The sequence below is a fragment of the Pelodiscus sinensis genome, chromosome 1 (genome assembly GCF_052426305.1).
Source record: "Pelodiscus sinensis isolate ZL-2025 chromosome 1, ASM5242630v1, whole genome shotgun sequence".
In the NCBI taxonomy this organism is placed as follows: Eukaryota; Metazoa; Chordata; order Testudines; family Trionychidae; genus Pelodiscus; species Pelodiscus sinensis.
The window spans coordinates 220,386,634-220,405,484 of NC_143052.1; the positions used below are offsets into that span (position 1 = coordinate 220,386,634).

Here is an 18,851-nt window from a genome sequence, read left to right on the forward strand (position 1 = left end):
GAGAGAGAGAGGTGTGTTCAAGCTCTGGCTGGGCCTGTGGCCCCTGGGCCTGCCCCCTCTTTAATTGGTTAACCGGTTAAACATCCCATTTAACCAGTTAATCAATGAAATCGGATTTTACATCCCTGCTGTCTGAAATGCTGTGGCAGCAGCCTTCTCCTGATTCAGACCCACCATGAAAGACTAACAGCTTTGCTCTGAACCCAGAACTAATACATATCTTATCTTTGCACTATTTTCCTTCATATTTATAGAGATTTGAACAATCTCATCAGCTCTTTAGCACCAAGTATTTCCTTTTCTGGTAAAATCTTTTGTAAATCATCCTTTTGCCCTCCTAAATTGTTTAGATTAGAGAGAAAGTGGAGAGAGAGAGAGAGAGATCTGTTTTCATTCCCATGGTTGTGGGCAATGGCCAGGCAATGCTGAAATCTCTTAAAATAACCAAGAGAACAACCAAAACAGCAGCAGCCTCTATTGTATTTTTAGGCTCAGTTTTTGAAAAGTTATATAGACTTGCGTTTCTAAATCCCAGTTGTCTTTATGGGACTGTCGGATGGGGTCTGGACTTGCAGCAAACAGAAGTTACTATTGTTAGCTGGAGACCCAGGAGCCTACTATGTTGATTCTTGCACAAGTGGGCAGGGACTGAAAGCCATTGTGATGGGGAGTTTGCAGCTGGCTAGAACACTGTAGCCTGGGCTACAGTGAAAGCAGAGAGTTAAATTATCTCAGACATGTGTAGCAACTTCAGAATCAAAATAAACATTTCTCTGATTTTTTTTTTAAGTATAATCCACATGGGGTCATTCTGCAACGAATTATTTCATGGATTTTTCTGAGATTATATTTCTGCCTTGTTTGAAATCATAATAAATAAGGGCAGCATTTTACCCTCTAACACACATTCATAATGTAAATCTTTTAGAGTATAATGTTCCTCTCCTACATGGGGGTGGGTGGGAAGGTACAAAACTAATTCAAAGCTTCTCTGCTGTTTTGGGGGGCAAGCAATCATGGGCTCAGAGGGACTGAAGAGTGAGGATGAAGAGCGAGTGAAGGAGGCCACTACAAGCTGCAGAGTCTGGGGATCAGAAAGATGGTGGCCCTGGGATCCTTGGCTAGATGCAGAGAGGCTTTTCTTCCATTCTCAATAAATGACAAACCTTTTCCCCTTCTCCCAGAAAAACAGCAGCATGGCTTGGTACCAGCCCTGCCGCCCTTGGCTGCCTGTACAAGGCTATGTTATGTTTGTTCCACAGACTGCCCATGGAAGAAGGGGAAATGCAACTTTTTTTTTTTTTGAATAGCCATTGCCTGTCTATGACCACACAAGCATTTTGGAGACATGCCAGACATAACTATGCAAAGGAAAGGAGAGGGAATGTAGCCACCTTTCTCTTTTAGATCTATCCCTCTAACGTCTCCCTCTGTTATTGCTTCTCTCCATTATGTTCATCAGGAGAAGAGTAAGGGTCTGATAGCTATCCAAATTCTCAAACCTCCCAAAAATAACTTTTCTGTCCTAAGTAATGCTGCAGACCCAAGATTCTTACAGTATGGAGAAATATTATAGGGACAGGATTTCTTCTAGCAGTACAGATCCTTGAGCATCCTTGTGATCCTTGATTGTCCATGTTGAATATGGACAGAGGCAACACATGCTGCTCAAGTCATTTCAGTCCTATATTTTTAGTAATTAAAATAATAATTTCCTAATTAAGCCAGAAACATTTTAATTTAAAAAATATAAATAAAAATAGAGATTTGATTTTTCACTTGAAAAAAATAACACATCTGTTGATGTTGTGGTCTGCCAATGATCTGAAAATGTAAATTGGACACAACTGGTGATTATTTTAATGAAGATTAATGCCCCTTGTAGTGTGTAAGAGGAAGCTACCAAACTTCATTTTCCTTTTTAGAGTTAAAGCACTGACCCTCTCTCTTATATTCACCTCTTCAGTTTTGACACCCAATAGGAGGGTGTCTCAGGCTTTTGGGTCTGGGTAATGCTGCAGACCTTCTTACATCATTCCAGTTACAATTAAATGATGCTGGCTGAATTTGTTACAGTAAATACAGAATAAATAAATAAAGAGTAAAGACTATATCCTTCCCTTCAATACCATAAGCACAGGAAAACAAAAATCACCAGACTCAAGAAGTGTTGTGTTTCTGCAAGTGGCGAATCCTGGCTTCATGGCCATCCATCCCTTTCCTACCCCTACACTCTACAAAAATGTGTACATAGACAGAAGAAAAAGGAAAGATCAGTCAAAATCCTGGAGAGTGGTTTTCTATATGCCTTGTAGGAGTAACTTATACAGGGAGAACATTTGGCTCAAAGCTTTTGTTTAAATTGCTAGGCACCGTGTCTCACAATCTTTTTCTCAAGTGACTCTTCCGTTAGGATCACTGAGAAGTGTTTGCACAAAAACCACTTGCAGGGTAGTATTGGTAATTATTGATAGTTGTCTTTTTTCTGTCTGTCTGTCTAAAAGCCTTATAATAAATTACAATAAGTCTGATCAGAAAAGTTCACACTTATTTCCTGACATGATGCAAAATCCTTCACTGATAGGGTGTGTCTACACTGAACCATTTTTTTGAGATAATTAGCGTTATTTCGAAATAAGAATGCGAGTGTCTACACGGCCATTCCGTTATTTCAAAATAATTTTGAAATCTGTAAACCTCATTCTACAAGGAATAACACCTATTCCGAAATAGCTATTTTGAAGTAAGGTGTATGTAGATGCTCCACTGCTGCTATTTTGAAATCGCCCCTCACCAGGACCATTCTAAGTTATTCCTCTCTAGTGCCTCCTGGAGCTCTAAATCGAGATAGCACGTCTACATTAGGGACACCTGCCTTGGACTACTTTTGAGGCTTCCGTGCAGTGTAGACGTGCTATTTCAAAATAACGTATTTTGAAATAACTATTCTGGAATAGATTATTTCAAAATAGCTCTGCAGTGTAGACGTACCCATACAGAATAGGGTTTTAATGCATAAACATAGTGGGTTTGATTTGAACGATACTCAGGTGAAAAGGGATTTCATTTTTAAAATAAAAATTAAATTAAAAGGAATAAGAACTCTGCTTGTTTAGAAAGCTTGTCTCTCTCACTAGGGGTTCATTTACGCAGCACCCTAAACTCAAAATTTACAATATGCAAATTGTGTATCTTATTTCAAATCTATTTAGAAATAACTTATTTTGAAATTTGGTTCATTTACACTGCCAAATTTTGAAATAACATGCTATTTCGAGACATCCCCCAACCCTTGTGGAGCGAGGGTTACTGGGATGGTGAAATAATGTGCCCAGTATTTCGAAAAATATTTTGAAATACCGGATGGCTCGTGTAGACACAGGGTAGCTATTTTCGGATACCTCTGGTATCCCAAAATAGCCCTGCAGTGTAGACATTCCCTAATAGAAGTTGGTCCAATAACAGATATTGTTTCATCCCCTTGTTTCTTTAATATGCTGGGAGCAACACAGCTCCCACAACATTGCAAAGAAATATACTTTCTCTTCACACAGAAAATGTTCAAAGAAGCTCCACATTTCGCCCTGGACACCTTGTAAATTATACAGAGATCTCAAAGGGTATCACCCTCACTGCTTAAATGTACAATTGTAGATGGGTCTTCTAAATTTTTCACTTACATTCACACTTGCACATTTACTTTTATATATACCATTCCTTTGGCAACCTCATCCTTGCCTGCCTGCCTGCCTGCCTACAGCAAGAACAAGGGTTCTTTGCTTCCCCAGTATCAAAGATTTCCTGGTGAAATTCTGTAGCTTCTTTTTTAAATGAAAGAATATGGTATTAAGCCAAATGTTCATTTGTTTTCCATCAAAACACTTGCACGCTGCCATTAGTATGTACAGGCAACTAGCAAGCCCATATATGACACAGCATACCAACTATAAAAATGATAGTATTGGACCTGTGCCAGTCCCTGTTTATTAAAGCATATTGTATATCTTTGTTTAAACTTCTGACTCTCTTCCTTACTAGCAAGCTAATATACCCACAGACTAACAGTAGTCGTTTCCAACCATTACTCATGCAATACCAATTATTTTCATTTGTTGCTACATACATTCATATGGTAAACGGAATGATTTTAAATCATTCAAATTAGTAATTTCCCATTATTCAGTGTAACTGACGGGAGATCTCTCTATAGTGCTAATGCTGAAAATATTATTTTATAAATACAGAAGAGGGAAGTGTTCTCTGTCTTTAAATCAGCATTTCTTATGGAGGTTTTACTTTCAATTACGTATTTCTCATGTAGAAGGAGCATATGAGCTGGGAGTTGAGGAGCAGCTTCAACTCCCTGCACCAGCAGGAGACACGAGAACCCTGCTGTTGGCTCCATGGCACCAGCCAGAGCAGCGGCTGCCCCACATGGCCTAGTTCTGCCTGCCTGCCTCCAACCTGGGTGGGGGGTAAGAAAAGGAGATGGGGGGAGGTGTGGAGCTGCCCTTACGACTGCCATGCTTTTGTGCTTCAGTTCAGGGAGGGAGGTAACACCCTGCGTGTCCCCAGTCCTGCCCATGGGATCAGGACTTCTGCCACATAAGGAGCACTGGGGCTCTGGGCTCCAAACCTGTATCGCCTGGCTTCAGCCCTAATGGGGGTTCTGGGATCAGGGCTTCAGACACATCTCCTGATTTGAGTCCTATGGGGGCACTAGGGCGTGGGTTCTGGGTTTCACTGGTAGTGCCCTGCAGTCCCTTAGAAACAGCTCATTAACATCCAGGGTGCTGTGGACACCCCTGGTTGTACAGCATTTCTAACTAAGGCTGGTTGAGTTCCCATTTTCCTTAAAGTAATGGCACAGCCTGGTTACTTTCTCAAGTGTGGAATAAAGGGGCATCTTCTGCCTTCCTCTTATGGTCCCCAAAGTCATTATTTGTCCCTAGAGTCCAATGACCTCCCGACAGTTTATTCCTTGGCTTGTGCTGTCTCCATGTTGATTTCACATGTTCATCTCACTTCATATGCAGATGGGCTTGCAATGCTTAATATGTACTGCTGAAGTGAGGCAGGTAGGTTTCTGCCAGGCGAAAGATGTATAATTACCTATTTGTCAACCCTGCCTGGAGTCAGACTTTAAGGAATATACTTTCAATATGTCTGTATACGTAACTTCTTACATGCAATTTGGGATTTGCACATATATTTCACAACAATTTTAACGATGCGTGTGACCCTTCCCCTTATTGAACATGCTCATGAAATTTTTATGGATAATTCTGAGGAAAGCAGTGTGCTAGGTGTAGTGAGTTTATCAGGCCCAAGAGAAGCTTGCTGTTATACCACAGTGTACTCTTTGCCAGTTGGGGTCCCTAGGATCACAGTCATATCTCCTCTTGTCATGGAAATGCACTCAAAATAAGGTCTGCATTACCAACTTAAAACAGTAATAGAAATGTAGCTGTGTTAGTCTGGTGTAGCTGAAACAAAAAACAGGACTCTGTAGCTCTTTAAAGACTAACAAGATGGTTTATTAGGTGATGAGCTTTCGTGGGCCAGACCCACTTCCTCACATCAAATAGTGGAAGAAAATTGGCACAACCATATATACCAAAGGATACAATCAAAAAAATAAACACATATGAGAAGGACAAATCACATTTCCGAACAGAGAGGGGATGAGAGAGGGAGGTAAATGTCTAAGCACTAATGATATTAGAGGTGATAATTGGGGAAGCTATCTTTGTAATGGGTAAGATAATTAGCATCTTTGTTGAGACCTAGGTGCAAAGTAAAACATTGACATTAAAGCCAATAATTAAACAACGGACTTACAAAAGCCCATTAGTATAGACACGATGGGCCCAATTCTGCTGCTACTCAAGTTAACGTAACGACTTGTAAGCAAATGGACTTCAGGGAGGGTTGGATCCAGAACCATGAGTTTCAAAGCATAGTCAGTTCATTCTGGGTGGAATTTCAGTTGAGCTAAAGCAGAGAGAGACAGAGTTTTTAAAGAATAGGAAAAAAAACCCTCCAAATTATTACAAGATACTTTTTTAATATAATTTTATTGGTGTTTCATTTTCAAAGAGAATACAAAATATTTGATTAAAGGAATGACTAAATAATATTTCAAACTACCAGGAGCATCACAGACATTTTTAACCCTCTTTTCTATTTTACCTCTGTATCTCCCCTCAAGCAAAATCAAAAAGACTATGTACAGGTTGAACCTCTCTGGTCTGGGATTCTGTGGTCTGGCAACATCTGTACCGGAGGACCAGGAGCAAAACTGATTCTGTGACTGAGGAGCCGGTGATCTGGAACCCATCTTATGGCTGGGGGTGGGAAGGAGAGCTGGAGCCCAGCCAGGAGCAGAGCCAATCCCATGGCTGGGGAACCAGCAGCCTGGAGCCCAACTGAAGGGCCAGGAGTGGAGCCGGAATTGTGGCCAGGGGACAGGGAGCTAGTCAGGGCCATTAGTGGAGCAAGTCCTGCAGCAGCGGGGCTGGACGCCCGAAGTCTGGCAGGAGGGGATGGAAGCAGAAGCAGTTGTGTGGCAAGAGGCAGTAAGCCCAGCCAGGGCCTACCACAAAGCCCAGTGACCCAGGCTGGCAATGGGATGGCTGCTGTGAGGGGAGCCTGGGTAGGAGGCTGGTGGCCCTGGAGGCCATCAGCAGAGTGGCTGGAATTGACAATCCCTGGTCTGGCAAACTCCATTGTTTGTGACCAGTTAGGTCCCAAGAGTGCTGGACCAGGGAGGTCCAACCTGTAATTTGTCTAAAATGTTTCATAGGAAAGAATAGCTGCATGAAATGTAGAGATTTTAAATCTCTGTGATGCATTTTTGAGTTGTCTTCAATAGAAATAAACCTAAACTAGAGCCATTTATTCAAATCCAACCTCCCCCAACTTACTGAAGTTTCAGATAAAATGGAATCCAGAATCAAACCAACCAAGCCTGACAGCTGAGATTTTACAAAATGAAAATCAGGCCTGATTTTGCTCAACCCGTGGTATTGCTTCTGTTCCCAATAAAGTAGATGGCAAAAAGTCTTATTGGTTTCAATGGGAGCAGGAACCAGGCCTCTGTTTGTTTGTAAGATGCTGTCTGAAATTCCATACAAAAGCTTTTGATCTAACTGCTTATCATGAAAGAATGTTGGCTAGTGATATAACCCAATCATTTTCATTTGTTACTGCTTTACTAAGCACCAAAGCTTGTTCAATCAACTGGCTTAAAAACTGGCCAGTTTCATCCAGGAAATGATTTTCAAAATATAAATGAAAGTATTTAGACTAGAAAACTTATTATAAAAGTTACATTTAGCTAATCAGAGAATGGAATAGTACCATGTGATCAGTGTGTCTAATTGAAGTTGAAAGAATGGACCAGCCTCTTCTAGAATTGTGAATATTAAATATTACCAGTTGCTTGCTTAGAATCAAAAGCCAGAAATTTTCTGGTGAATAACTTTCAACAGTGAATACATTCAGAGAATTCCATTGTGCTGATAAACTATTTTTTAACACAAAAAGTGGACTTCGAAAAATTCCCTATTCAACACAATTTATTTACTTAGCTTTATTATGTATGCAGAATGCTAAATCACACACATTCGGTGAGGGTGTATAATTCAATAACATCTGTGCCAAAAATGAATGCCTCCATTTATTGTACTAAAGGTAAATGTTGATCTAATGATGGAGTTACTTTCTTGGTAGTCCTAATATTGCCATACGTATAAGGACTAAATAAGCAATATATTACAGCACTCTAATCTCAAAGAAACCTACTCTTGCATTAGTGTATATCTTAAATATGTAGCTATCCTGTCTAATTTAAAAGACAATGGAACTCTTTACAAAGATTTTTTTCAATCAGCCTATTCGCTTCCATAGGCTTGGAGCAAGCACACAGTAAGGAGATGATCCTGAGATGGAGTCTTATGTTCAGTAAAAGAGATCACAGTGATACGATTAATGTTTAAATCAAGACAAAGACATTTCAAACACATTTGAGAATTTTGTGGACCTGACACTCATCTTTTTTTTCTTTTCTTTGAACATTGCAGGAAGGAGATGCCTCTGTAATGAGGTCTTGTTGATACAATTCGTTATGTGCCTTTGTTCATGAGCCTGTGAACAAAGTCTCTTTTTTTCCCCCAAACTTTATCTTTCGGGATATTTCCATATTTTGAACCAGACTTCTTGAAACTAAATAGTTCTGGAGCAATCATGATCTGGATAAATTGTTCCAACTACTAGGATTTGGAGCTCCATGTGAAGACTCCTGGTCTGCTTTTCATGTCATATGATATATAGAACTATTTGCCAGTTTTTAGAACCAGGGGGCACAGGGGAGGAGAGAAAACAGTTTTGGAGATTCTTTAATGTCCCTAGGGAACATATGAGAACGTAAATGGCATTTTTATTTTGTTAGTTTCTTAAAAAAAAAAAAAAAAAAAAAAAAAGGCAGACATTTCCCATAGCTTTTACTTTTTATAGTGGTTTTCTAGATCAGAGGAAATTTGCCCACATTTGTTTAACCTGCAACTTTATTCAGTCTAATTTGAAATAGCTACCAGGTCATAAAATTGGAGACCTTTCCACTCACATGAACCTCCTTTATCTGAATGTGCTTTATGTGTAAACAACTGGTCTTTGCAAAGAAGTTGCTTGAGTGTTTGTATTCAGAATACATATTGATTGAAATATGATATCCTGGTTGCCATCAAAAGTCATCATTTGCCCACAGTTATCACTATGCAGTTATAAAATGGTGCTTTAGAGATACAACAGTTACCATCTGCAGAGGGTGTATTATAAAATAAACTCAAGCAAGCTGGTATGCATTGCTGAATGCATAGCTTTGTTTACACCAGAATTTTATTTTAAAATTGACTGACTACACAACTATTTTTGAAAATTTCAGATAGAAATGTTAAAGAACTTACAACACATTAGTATCCAGAAATACAAAAATATGTCTAGAGAGAAGCAGCAGGTTCTTTCTTTCTTTCTTTCTTTCTTTCTTTCTTTCTTTCTTTCTTTCTTTCTTTCTTTCTTTCTTTCTTTCTTTCTTTCTTTCTTTCTTTCTTTCTTGACACAAACTCTGTTATTTCGAAATAAGCATGCACTGTAGACATATCCTTTGAGACAGGCTGGTGTAGAGATGCCTTAGTGCAAATAAGAATCAAGTACAGAAAACGTAATGTGCACCTCATTCTGCATACTTGAATTGGTCTGTATAGGTTTTGTATAAGGCCACACATCAGCAAAATATCTAAGGGTACATCTATACTGCACACTTATTTTGGAATAAGCTATTCTGGAAAAAATACTCCGACATAGCTTATTTCGAAATAGCATGTCTACACTACAGGGAAGCCTCGAAATTAGGCTCCCCTAATGTGGACATACTATCTTGATTTAGGTCCCCAGGAAACACTAGATAGTAATTACTCTGAATGGCCCTGGGGAGGAGCTATTTCAAACTAGCAACAGTGGTGTGTACACACTACAATACAGCTATTTCCAAATAGCAATTTCAGAAGAGGTTTTTATTCTTCCTGGAATTATGTTTACAGAAGTTGGAATAAGCCATCTGTTATTTCGAATTTATTTCAAAATACAGGCAGTCCCCAGGTTACGTACAAGATAGGGACTGTAGGTTTGTTCTTAAGTTGAATCTGTATGTAAGTCGGAACTGGCATCCAGATTCAGCCGCTGCTGAAACTGATCAGTTTCAACCGCGGCTGAATCTGGACACCAGTCCACTTACATACAGATTCAACTTAAGAACCCCAGGCGTCCCCAAGTCAGCTGCTGCTGAAACTGATCAGCAGCTGATTTCAGGAAGCCCAGGGCAGAGCAACTCTGCCTCGGGCTTCCTGTAGTCAGCCGCTGGTCAGTTTCAGCAGCAGCTGACTTGGGGACGCCTGGGGCAGAGCAGCTCGGGTGCTGCTGGCTTGGTCCAGTAGCGCGGCCGCTCCTCGGCGCTACTGGACCAACCCAGCAGCACCCCAGCTGCTCTGCCCCAGGCGTCCTGATTCAGCCACTGCTGAAACTGATCAGCAGCGGCTGAATCAGGACGCCTGGGGCAGAGCAGCTGGGGTGCTGCCGGGTTGGTCCAGTAGCGCCAAGGAGCGGTGCTGCGGGACCAACCGGCAGTGCCCCACCTGCTCTACCACAGGCCCACAGCTTTGCTCCACGTCTCCCTGATCTGCTGGGGGGGCACTAGCTGCGTCCCCCCCCCCCAGCAGACCAGAGAGACGTGGAGCAAAGCGGCGGAGGACCCGGGCCGGACCGCGGAGCTTCCAGATCGGCGCCGCGGTTGGGCCCGGGTCCTCCGCGGCTTTGCTCAGCGTCTCCCTGGTCTGCAGACCAGGGAGATGCTGAGCAAAGCGGCGGGGGACCCGGGGCCGGACCCGCGGCCGCTTCCAGATCAGCTGGAAGCGCCGCGGGTCCGGCCGTGTCCTCAGCGGCTTTGCTCAGCGTCTCCCTGGTCTGCTGGCTCCCCCAGCAGACCAGGGAGTCGGGGAGCAGCTTTTCTCGCCCCGGAGGAGGCGGGCAGCGGGACCAGGCGTCCCGCCGCTCCAGTCCTCTGGGGCGAGAAATCCCCGTTCGTAACTGCGGATCCGACATAAGTCGGATCCGCGTAACTCGGGGACTGCCTGTAATGAAATTGCTGTGTAGATGCTCACATTGTTATTTTGTAATAATGGCTATTATTCTGAATAACATTGCTGTGTAGACCCACCCTAAGTGGGGTTTGGTTGTTTTTCCAGTGACTCTAGTATCACTGACCACAGAAAAGGAAAATGTAATAATCCTATGATTTAGGGCCTTCTGGTTGCTGCCATGCTTTATTCCACGGGCACTATGAACTACTTTCTGAGAGTGGTGATGGAATTCAAATCCTCCAGCTTCCAAAGCTCTCACTTGTAGCTTATAAAGAGTCTCAATTAGTTGTATAGGGCTATCATACCCAATTAGGAAGTTTTAGTTTTAATTTATCTACAAGAGGTCACTAGAACAAATAAACACTGGAAATTTATTATATTCTTGAAGTTAGCTATAACTGGAGTCCTTGGCTACGTCTACACTGGCACCCTTTTCTGGAAATGCTTAAAACGGAACAGTTTTCCATCATAAGTATTTCCGGAAAAAGCGCGTCTACATTGGCACGGACGCTTTTCCGGAAAAGCACCTTTTCCGGAAAAGCGTCCGTGGCCAATCTAGACACGCTTTTCCGCAAAAAAGCCCCAATCGTCATTTTCGCGATCGGGGCTTTTTTGCGGTAAAGAAATCTGTGCTGTCTACACTGGCCCTTTTCCGGAACAGTTTTCCGGAAAAAAACTTTTGCCCAAACGGGAGCAGCATAGTTTTTTCGGAAAAGCACTGATGATTTTACATTAGATCGTCAGTGCTTTTCTGGAAATTCAAGCGGCCAGTGTAGACAGCTGGCAAGTTTTTCCAGAAAAGCGGCTGATTTTCCGGAATAACTTGCCAGTGTAGACACAGCCTATGTGTTCACAATGACAATGGGAATAAAACTCTTATCACACTGTAAAAGCTCAGACAACTCCTATTTGAAGCAAGGGGAGTCAGCATTATCTGTCTGCCCAGCTATCTATGTAGCTATTTATATAGCCCTCATCAGTATGATGTCTGAGCCTCTGTCAGAAATATAGAGATTTGTAGCAGAAAAATGACTGTTCAGATGCAGCTCAGTAAAACACAGTGGTGCATCAACAACAGCCAGTATACTTTGTATTTTATATAGCACTTTTTTAATATAGCTAAGTTTCTGAAATGGAATTTTGAATCTGGATGAATTCAGTTTCATAAGAGCTCCATAAAGTATCACTGTTCACAGTTAAGGAAACAAAGCCTCGGAAAGAGGCAAAAAGTCTATTGCAGTTCTGGGAATAAAAGTCAGATCTCCTGGCTCCAAATCATGTGCCCTGACCACAAAACATTTTCCTTCCCAGAAAATCCAATTTTTCTTTGGCTTGTATCCTTGACTATCAGTACTTTTAGGAATCTGAAGATTTTGGTTTGGTTTACATGGTGTCATATGATACCTCAGGAAAATGTTTGACTTGAGCATTCTTTAGAGTGCTGAAAGAAAGAAGCTTTTAACTTTTTTCATTTAGTCTTCCTTAACTATTTCTGAAATTTATGCTTCATTATTATCTACATATAATGTGTCTGATTTCAACATTGTCAACTAATGTTAGCAGTAATTAACATTCATGCATTAAAAATCCTCTGTGAAGATACTTTTGTTTATCATATTTTTCCATAATATGAAGTATAGCCAAGACATCTAATAGCTGAACATTTAAAAGCTCTGTTCAGGGCAACAAATCTTGTGCTCTACTTTCTTTGATGAATGCATTTTAGGAGCCTAAACCAGCTGACAGCATCCCTTTGCAATAAACCCTTTGAGAAAGATAGTCAACTATGTTTGTCAAGGTCCGAGTTTTGTGGTCAAGGTGTAGTAACAGTCCAGGTGACAGAAAAAAATAATTAAAAATGGTAATGGTAAGTAAATACAAAGATTTTGGGCTGTGTTCAAAAGCATTTCACAGTTTGGCCTGCCTATTGACTACCCCTTTCTTTAAGCACCCTGAACTGAGTTCTTAATAAAGATGGATTTTGCCTTGTATCTGTATATTGCATTCTGTGTTTCCCATTATTCCATATTTCAGTATGTTCTTTTTTTGGAATGTGTGTACAGATATGACCTCTTGCAATATAGATAGACTTCTTCCAAAAAAGGGAGCACATTCAGACTACCTGTTTTTTCTCAATGCCTATGAAATGATGCATGCTACCCTGTGGGAAAAATAATTCTAGTCTAACACAGACATATGCATATATAGTCACCTGAGCAAAGTGTGTTAAAGGCAAGATTCCAAGTTGAGAATGTGAAACATCTTTCTTGAACTCTTTCCTAAGATTCAGAGAATGCTGTAGTCTTCTCTAGCTGAGAAGAAAAGTCATAATTCACATGACAGCTCAGTTTCTTAATAGATTTTTTTTTTTTTTTTTGTAGACAGATGACCTGATTTTTAAAATGCGGCCTTCAGTTATGACTGCAGTTTTATCAGGGACACCAATTCAGATTTTGGTTGTGGTTAGAACAACTTTTAACCATGATGCTAGGGATTACACTGCAAACATCACTTCTACCCTGCAGGATAACTACTTTAAACCTTGTGGTATTGCAACAATCTGAATGGTGCACATGAACAATATTTTATTACACCCTAAAACTGAAATGCTTTTCATTGCCACCTATAAACCCCCAAAACTGAAGTGCTTTTCATTGCCACAGTTTTTGTATTCCCAATTTTCCAATGCATAAATTATTGGAATTCTAAATTTTGGTAGAACTTCAGTGAACCCCAGATTTATATTAAGGATTTATATGTTGGTCAAATTTTGTAGTACAGTAATAAGATCAAAATTAAAAATGAAATAAGATGGACCGTATTCTGCTCTTATTTATACAACTCCAAATTGAGAATACTGGTTGAAACCCATGCAGTTTCTCCAAATTTACAGCAGTACTGAGGAGAGTATAATTTTCCCCTTTGTGTTCATTTTCAATAGAAATTGCAGCTATGCTAGAGAGCTTCAGGGGGTAGCTGAGTTACTCTGTTACAGAAAAAAAACAACAAAAGGTCTAGTAGCACTTTATAGACTCCGGTCATCTGAAGAAGTGGGCTGTGCCCACAAAAGCTCGTGATACCATCTACATGTTTCATTAGTCTATAAAGTGCTACCAGTCCGTTTGTTGTTTTTAGCTATGCTAGGGATAGGGAGGAGTTTTTACCAGACAATCCCTAACCATAGCTAAATGGCATACTATAGTAAATAATGCATGTAGTATAACTTGCTGTAAATATTAAAGCGTACATAATTACTAGAACTTAGAATCATAGGGATGGAGGAGACTTCAGGAGATCATTGAGTCCAACCCCCTGCTGAAAGAAGCACCAAACCCTAACTACATCATCCCAGCCAGTGCTTTGTCAGGCTGAGACCTAAAAACCACTTCCCTAGGTAACCCATTCCAGAGCTTCACCACCCTCCTAGTTGTTCCTAATATCCAGCCTAACCACCTCCCCCCACACTGCAACTTGAGACCATTGCTCCTTGTTCTGTCATCTGTCACCACTGATGACAACTTCTCCTCGTCATCTTTGGAACCCCCATTCAGGTCGCGGAAGGTTGTTATCAATTCCCCCTCACTCTTCTCTTCTGTAGACTAAATAAGCCCAAATCCCTCAGCCTCTCCTCCTAAATCATGCACTCCAGCCCCCTAATCATTTTCCTTGCCCTCTGCTGGACTCTCTCCATTTGTCCACATCCTTTCCCTAGTGGGAGTTCAAAACTGGATGCAATACTCCCAGATATGGTCTCACTAGTGCTTGCCAAATAGAGGGAAATAATTACTTCTCTTCATCTGCCAGCAGTGCACCCCAATATGCCATTTTACTTCTTGGCAACAAGGACACACTGTTGATTGTGTTTCCGATGTTAGTTCCCTGTTTTGTTTTCCATAACTTGGAACAATCCAAGTACTGATGCCTAGGTTGAGGGGCAGGTAAGGATAACTGATATGTAGTTGTAACATAAGTATGTCACATTGTATGTCTCCACTCCCAGCCTTCAAATGTCATCCTCAAAAAAAAAATTAAATTCTGGGGGTTCCAATGATGGCAGGTTTGGGGGCAGGGTTGTGCATTTAATAATTAGCACAACTGGGCCTCTATTTTGACTGGGGATTCTATAAATAATATGGTTATTTATTATCACTAGCAGCCAGTGTGTAATTAGCCCTTTTACTGCAGGCTATTGCTACTCTGCACTGCAGCTTTAAGTAGACATCCTCTGATAATAAGTAGGACATTCAGACTTCATGCTTTGGGCAGTTTTGGATGCATGTGTCTGTTTGGCACAGCTGGTATCAAGTACCTTTGAGTGCAATTAAATGGTTAATTACTTTGGGTGATATAGTTTGTGTTAAAGTCTTTCATTTTACTGAAAATGATACTATTTAAGATAGGTAGATGTTTCCAAGCCACAAGATGCAATTTGTTGCTACACCAACAGTAAACCTAATTATTAAAAAACATTAAATATTCATGATGGGATCGTTCAAGATGTGGAAAATATTGTAATGTATTCACAAGGAAATGGCCTTCATAATTCCCTTGAGCTGCACCTTTCATGTGTTATAAGTTGTTTTCTCTTTCCAAGAACAGATTCCCTCCTGCCCCCATATCTCTGACATACCCTTTGTGAATACTACTTGCCTTGCTCTAATATTGGTTGTATTTCTCTTCTGTTTATCAGTCTGGGGTGGAGGGCTGCAGAGAGAGGTAACAGGAACAAAAACACATCTCAGATAAAATATAGGGACAGAATGCTAGATTGTGACAGATAGAAAATAGCATACATCGGATGCACCATTCTGTAAACTTTCCCTCTGGGGCCAAACTGGGAAGATAACTGGCTAATCACCCTGTCCTTTGTCAGTTAAAAGGGGATTGGGTTTGACAGCTGGGGACAGTTGGAGAGGGGGAGAATGGAAGGAAAGACTTAGGTTTGGTCTACACTACAGAGCTGCCATGGCCATATTTACCAAAGGAAAAACAGGACATGATGGCTCTGACTACACTACGAACTTTTTGCGGAAGAGGCAATGCAAGTGAAGTACTCATTAGCAACTTCACGTGCTTCATTTCCATAATCTCGTCTGATCCTTTTTGTGCAAAAGGTTTTTTCCCACAAAAACAAGCAGTGTGGACATGTCCGTTTTGAGCAAAAACCCCTTTTTGCGCAAGATCCCTTTAGGCATAACCCATTTTTGTGCAAAAATTCTGCAGTGTGTGTAGACGTAGCCTTGGGTGGGTTCTTTTGCAGGGCTCACTGGCATTGTTCTTTGGCCATCAAGGTTGTGCTGGCAGCTGGTCATCCAGACAGTCTGGTTTCAGGGACTGGTTCCTTTACACCTCCTCCGCGCCCTGCCTCCCACCCGACGCACACACATACACCTCTTTAAATGAGTTTACAGACACACGCCTAGCTGTAGACAGAATTAAGGAGGTACAAAGTTCAAAATGGGATTTTGGTTACAATATGGAGTCACTTCAGTTATTATGTATTAAAAAGGAGTTATAATAACAAGAAGTTCATAACAGATTCCTAACAAATTAACCCAAAAGTGACTATCACTGTTTCATTTATAAAATCCCAGTCATAAAAACTGGGCCACAATTCATGAGGTTACATAATATCATGTTGGTAGATATAATTCATTAAAAGGGCACTTTCATTCTTCAGCCTAACATGCTGACTTAATAACTACACCACCAGGAAAGATGTAGCACTTAAGTTGACTTAGTTAGGATGATTCAGTGCCTGTGTAAACACTGTGTTACTTGTACTACCTGTGGACTGTTAGCCCCACCACCTGGGCCTACATAGAGTTACCATATGTTTTTCCATATGGACAGTCTAGGTTTGAGCTTGTGCCTGGGTACCATTTGACAAGCATTGGTGTGTGGGGTTCTTTTGATCTGTGGGAGAAGAGATGAGGTGCAGTTAGGGTTACCAGATGGTTTAAAATAAACACTGGACACAGTGTGGGGAGATGTGTGGGGGGGGGAGGAGTAACCAGCCGGCGGGAAGCAGGGCTGGCCGGGAGGGGGTTGGGGGGAGTGGGACTGGCTGGGGATGAGTGGGAGGGGGAAAAACCTGCTGACCCGGGTGCACACAGATCCCTGGGTGCTGCCTGTCCCACGCACAGTCCCAGTGGGGCACACGGGCAAGTCTGGCCCTGGGGATTCCATCCCGTCCCCGGCCCTGTCCCCACCCCTCTCCTCTCTACTGCATAGTTGTGTACTGCCTGGCTGGTAGATACGCTCACACAGCATGAGTGTGTCTACCACCCAGACAGTACGCAAGTATGTACTGATATTCATGATAATATAAACTTAAATAGAAAATACCAGACATTTATATGTCCGGTATTTTCTCATTTGTTTCCTGGACAGAAAGCTCAAATACTAGACTGTCTAGTTCAAAACCAGACACCTGGCAACCCTAGGTTCAGTCATGGGTGCAGTACAGGAACAGGGCCTCGTAAGTCTGGTTACCAGCTATTAGAAAGATGGAGAAAGATGACCATTTGGGGTGCATGCAGAGCCATCAGCCTTGGGGCCCACAGGCCAGAGCTCTGGCTGTGAGCCCTGCACAAGGCTGACAGCAGGGAGAGAGGCAGGAGACTCTAGCTGTCAGTTCTAGCTCTAGTTAAATTGATGGAAGCATTCCCAATGAGGACATGCACCACCAATAGAAGGCATTTAGTGTGGCCATGAAGCACCATAGTAATTACCTAACTAATGTTGACTTAATTTTGTTACATAGAGAAGGCATAAGAAGCCCATGACAGGAGAGGTCTCTTGCCCTGAGCTTAGGGGGTATGCCTTATGCTGTAGGAACACACACTTGTATAAGATGATATAAATAAAACACATTGAGCCCACTGGAGAGTGTGTGAGGGTTATTTGCAAAACACATGGGGTGAGGGAGCTCTCCCTGTGACAGGGATGTATACTTGAGAGCAAAGAAGAATGCATAGTGTACAGAGAAAGCAGTCTAGATCTATGGAATCAATATGTCTTAGTATTCTAGCTATGGTCTGTGTCCTTATTTAAATGTAATAAGCCTTGAAATGTGTTTTATTAGTTTTGTAATTACAATGTCACATTGCTTTATTTTGGCAGCTGCATTAAAAATGTAAGCATCAAATAGTACCCTGAAATTGTTCCATTAACCAGTCTGAATTCTTCTATTGGCTCCTTGTCTTATGTCTATGCAGAGCTTGAGAGACAGATCCTCTGAAGATATGTTGAAGGAAGTCTCCCTAATTGGAAAATCATTTCCCTTTTTTCCCCTTGCAAATACAGGAAGACCTCATTAGGCGGCTCTCTAATATAACATTCACACACAAAAAGCTACTGTACTTTAGTTTCAGTTTTCAATAAACTCCACTACAGACACTCAGATTATTCATTCACACACACACACACACACACACACACACACACACACACACACACAAATCTTTAGCGACCTAATCATAAAATCCCTTCTCACACTGTAAAAATGTTATGCTTAAGTTTAAACCAGTTTATCGGGGGGAGGGAGGCTGTTCATCAACATCTGTCTCAAACTTGCAAGAGAACTAAGCTAAATTTTCATTTAAATCCCATCGAAGCTAAGGAATTTGTCACGCCAACCACTCTGTGACCCTACAGCACACTTTGCAAATATACCAAAGTATTCCCCAAGAAGAACAGGAATTCCTGACACCAATTAGATTTGACTTGCTTTGAAAAAATGCAGTGAGTGTGGTATCCCACTAGGCCAGTTACCAATCACAACAAGTTCCCTAGGGTAGAATCTTAATCTGGGGTACCACTGAGTCCTCTGCATCAACCCTGCCCGTTTTTATCCTCCTCCAAAGCCTGCTGCACCCTTGATCTTCCCCTCCCCTGCCTGAAACTTCCTGCATGCTAGAAACTGAAAACAACTGCAGGTAGGAGGTACAGGGAGAGAAGTAGACTTGCTGATTGGCAGAGCTGCCAGTATGCAAGAGACACGGGGGTGGCAGGAGGTGAGCTGATAGAGGGCTGCTGGTATATTATTGTATATTATTGTAATGTACATTAGTCAATTCTGGCTGCTTCTCAGGCTCTGGTTGGAATTTGAACCAACACAGCTATGAAAAACTCTGTATCATTTATGTGTACACC

General features: G+C 41.5%; 1 protein-coding gene across 1 annotated transcript in view; it reads left to right on the plus strand.

Annotated features, from left to right (window-relative positions):
• MID1 (midline 1) overlaps positions 1-18,851 on the plus strand; it is a 350,551-nt gene that overhangs the window by 58,485 nt on the left and 273,215 nt on the right. The window lies entirely within an intron of this gene.